This window comes from Colobus angolensis, unplaced genomic scaffold (genome assembly GCF_000951035.1).
Source record: "Colobus angolensis palliatus isolate OR3802 unplaced genomic scaffold, Cang.pa_1.0 Scaffold14, whole genome shotgun sequence".
NCBI classification, from domain to species: domain Eukaryota; kingdom Metazoa; phylum Chordata; class Mammalia; order Primates; family Cercopithecidae; genus Colobus; species Colobus angolensis.
The window spans coordinates 1,431,143-1,435,518 of record NW_012114488.1 but is presented as its reverse complement, the minus strand read 5'-3'; the positions used below and the strand labels follow the sequence as shown (position 1 = coordinate 1,435,518).

The following is a 4,376-nucleotide window of genomic DNA, read 5'->3' as shown; positions in this document are numbered from 1 at the left end:
GTTATTTTAAAGTATGCTGATATTTCTAAATATTTCTAAGCATATTTAAAATGAAGGAAGCCAGATTCATTTACAGATCTCCATACAGTGTGGTTTCAAATATTTGCTTCCTCTTCTGGGTGTCACTGAAAGTCAGGGCTGGGAAATAACAGGGCTAGTTTCCTGGAAATGGTATAATTCAGAGCCTGAGATAGGATCTCTCTCTCTCTCTCTCTGCATCTTAGTGCTGAAAACCCTGAAAGTCAGATGAAACTGCTCTTTATAAAGAAGCAGCAAGAGTGGGGAGGATGGGAGTTTATCTCTTTTCTTACAGTCTTCTTATTTGAAAATACTGCAGCTGTACAATGGCCGTATATTGTATGTAATACAAAGCCACTATAAAGGTTTTAGAGGACAGAAAAGTTATAGTTTACGTTTTGTTTTGGGGTAACAAACGATTAAAAATTTGTGCTGTTAAAAAGAAGTTTGAGAAACTCCGTATACGATATACGTGTATATGGATGTATTTTTAAAATTTTAGCATAGATTGCAGGGCTTGCAATGGTTTTTATGAATTGTATTCTTTGTAAAACCTACTTTTCACACTTTATTTGAGTATTTTAAAATTCCTATATGATCAATGATTCCAAAATAGTTTTTATATTTATGAGATGGTTTGAATCTTAAATTTTATAGTAATTAAGCTATTATTATTCAGAATTAAAAATCAAAATACATGTTTCCAGGAATTTCTAAGACTTTATAGACTAATATGATTATATTAAGGTTTTTTTTTTCTGTTTATCAGGGAAATAACTATAGTTGCTGTTAAATATTTATGCAAAAATTCAAGATCTTTTTCCAAGGAAGGAATTATTTCAAATAAAGTAACAAAGAGGAAAATTTGGACTTCTAATTGAGTTTAAGAAGTGAATGATTAAATAAATTATCAAAATTTCAAAATGAGTCTTAAAGATTATAGATATTTCTTAGTTAATAAAAAAACGTGGCTGGGGGCAGTGGCTCAAGCCTGTAAGTCAGGAGTTCGAGATCAGCCTGGCCAACATGGTGAAACCCCATCTCTACTAAAAAAACTACAAAAATTAGCCTGGCATGGTGGCAGGCGTCTGTTATCCCAGCTACTTGGGAGGCTGAAGTAGAAGCACTTGAACCCAGGAGGCGGAGGTTGGAGTGAACTAAGATCACGCTGCTGCACTCCAGGCTAGACAACAGAGTAAGACTCCATCTCAGAAACAAACAAACAAACAACAATACACACACATACACACACACACAAAGAAAAAACCCAGCAATTCTAGAGTGGAATAATGGCTGAAGAATCAGATGAGTCATGGCTTTCCCCAGGAAAGCATCCCTGCTGCTCCCCGACCCCAATCCCAGTGTGAGCATGCAGTCCCCTCCTTTGTGTCCCCGGTAGTAGTACCCTGGGTTTCCTTTACCCACAGACATCTAGCTTTATGGTAATGGCCAGTTTACTTTTGTACCCGTATCCCCTTGCCTCCTGGAATTTTGTTTGGAAATTGCATTTAGATTATTTTTTTTCTTTTTTTGAAATGTCTAAGACTTGATCTTTTAGAGAAACTGACAGTTTGTTGAACAGTTGATGAGTTGAATTCAGTCTATGCAGCAATATAAAATTTAATGCAAAGTCTAGAGAAAACTTAATTGGAGAAATTGTTTACATTTATGGCATATTAATAAGTAGAATAGAAATGTGATAAGCACATCAGTCTTCCGTTTTAAGGACCACATTCTTTCCAGTTGTTTTAATGTTTTAAATTGTTCTTGGTTTGCATGTTCTAGATAGAAATTTTAGAGGCTCTGAATCATGAAGAACCAGCACCCTTTTCATTGCTTTCTCTGAGCACACAATGGGAGTATTTTATTCAGATTTATTTGAAGCCAGTATGAACTTGCAAACTTCTCTAAGGCAATACAGCATTTCAACAATCTATCCAGAAGCTAACGATAAAAATCTATGCTCAGGCGTTGTTGCTATGTTTTAAGAACAACCAAATCAGAATGTGTTTTTCAAAATTCAAAATATAGTTTCAAAAGTGACCATTTCGTTTCAGTAAATGACTTTTCAGCAAAACCATAAATCCCAACACAATATCCCTCTAAATTTCTTGAACTTGAACTAAAAATGAATGTGAATTCTGGTTAAGTTCCATTTCTGCCACAGTTGAAGCAAAGAATTTTGCCTAGCATTGAGAAAAAAGTGGTTGAATTCTAACAATTAATCAAATTAGGTAACTTTTATGGGGTGGGTGCAGGTTGGTGATTTGAAAGGGATACACTTTGGCTCTGTTTGGAAAGAGAATAATTAGAGAAAACCAGAGTGTTCTAAAGTATTTCTCAGCTCTTTGCTTTTAGAGAAAAAGCTTTCTTATACTCCACTACCCTCCTGGTCCATGCACATACTTCTGGCGTCTTTGATCTGAAAGTCAGCTGCTAATCCAGAGAAAAGTGAAGCTCGCTTCCCAAACACTGGCTGTTTATTTAATTTTTAGTTCCGCAGTACATGTGCAGGACGGGCAGGTTTGTTCCATAGGTAAACGTGTGTCATGGTGGTTTACTGCACCTATCAACCCATCACCTAGGTATTAAGCCCACATACATTAGCTATTTATCCTGATGCTCTCCCTCCCCTCACACCACCCCCGACAGGCCCCAGTGTGTATTGTTCCCCTCTCTGTGTACATGTGTTCTCTTTGCTCAGCTCCCACTTATACCTGAAAACATGTGGTGTTTGGTTTTCTGTTCCTGCATTATTTTGCTGAGGATAATGGCTTCTAGCTTCATCCATGTCCCTGCAAAGGACATGATCTCCTTCCTTTTGATGGCTGCATAGTACTCCATGGTGTATATATACCACATTTTCTTTATCCAGTCTGTTGTTGATGGGCACAGGCTATTTAAAAAGGGCAGCAGGAACATGGTTCCATCCAGGTCTTCAGGATTTCCTTGGCATCGTTGAGTTATCTCTAATTTATGTGGACAGTGGATTCAAAGTGGAATTAAGGTATTATTGAGTGGTTTGCTTTTTAAACAATAGTTGTGCTCATCTTTTCAAACAGTTTCTCTGGGAAGTGATTACTCATTTGTAAGGATGAGCAGTTCGGACCTCTGTCATCATAGCGGATAACCACCCTGAAATTCAACAGCATTTAGAGGAGGATCACTGAATTGTGGCAAGATTTGATGGACAATGTCAAAGACGTAGAGATTGAATCTTCAGTAAGCTAGAAAACCCACTCATTTAAACTCACTCATTTACTTTGTTCCATGAAAATATGCCGAATATTACTCTGTTTGGAATTCTCACAATTCAAGGAGCTCGATGTGGAAATTTTAGCTGTATTCTAGAACCGTATATTTAAAGTCTGTATGTGTTTGCTTTTTCAGTTTTAGAACAGGCATGCAAGCTTCAAATGGGAAACAAAACAAAACAAAGACAAAACAGAACCCTCCTTGCACAGACTTATACTGAAGTCAATCTGCCATAATTTGTTGATTCTCTGTTATCTGTAAACTATATGACATGTAAAGTTAACGTTTTAACTTTGGAGTGAAATAGGAGCTCAATAGTCTACCACCCAGCTTACAAATCCATGTGTCCCTTCCCACTCATCCTCTTCCTTGACTCTCAAGGTGGAAAAGCTAAGCTGTGTTGTCCACCCGTATCTCTTCACCCTACCGCCCTTGCCCTAGAGCAGCTCAGAGTCCCTTGTGCCTAGATTATTCCAGTAGCCTGTTTAGCTTTTTCCTTATCTCCTGTCTTGATCTTTCTCATCCCCTGTTTATAATAACAGTCAGAATGATGTTTCTCAAATTCTGCGTCTGGCTTAAAGTTCTCAGTGATTTCCTACTGCCCCCAGGGTCAACTTCAAGCTCCTTGCACAGCCTAGGGACCCTTCTGCTTAGCTGTGCTTACCTCTGGCTTCCCCATCCCTAAGCTCTATGTGGATTGAACTACTCTCTACTCCTTTACTCCTGCCGGAAACACCCTCTGCTTAGAACACTTGTGTCCCCACCACCCCCTCCCACCCTCCTTCTCACTGAGCTTTCAGATGGCTAAATTTAACTCATCCAAACATAGCTGTCTCCAGGAAGGCCTCTCTAACTACCTGAATCCCTGTCACAGTCAGAGTTAGGAGCCCTTGCAGTGCTCTGCCTCCCGTATGCACAAGCATAGCTGTCTCATATTGCAATGCCCATCATGTGTGTGCCTGTGCAACTGCGGGTGGCACGAGGGAAGAATTGGGGCAGCCTATTTATGGTTGTTCTAGGGCCTGATAGGGTGCCTCAGTTATTTGGGGAAACGAATAAAGTAGTGGAAGTATTTATAAGAAATTTACATTTTTGGCCGGGCG

General features: G+C 38.9%; 1 protein-coding gene across 1 annotated transcript in view; it reads left to right on the top strand.

Annotated features, from left to right (window-relative positions):
* Positions 1-1,370: 1,370 nt before the first annotated feature.
* SLC7A2 (solute carrier family 7 (cationic amino acid transporter, y+ system), member 2) overlaps positions 1,371-4,376 on the top strand; it is a 38,773-nt gene continuing 35,767 nt past the window's right edge. The window contains exons 1-2 of the mRNA XM_011934880.1: positions 1,371-1,379; positions 2,671-2,676. The gene's annotated coding sequence lies outside the window, so the exon portion shown is untranslated. The remainder of the gene's footprint in view (positions 1,380-2,670; positions 2,677-4,376) is intronic.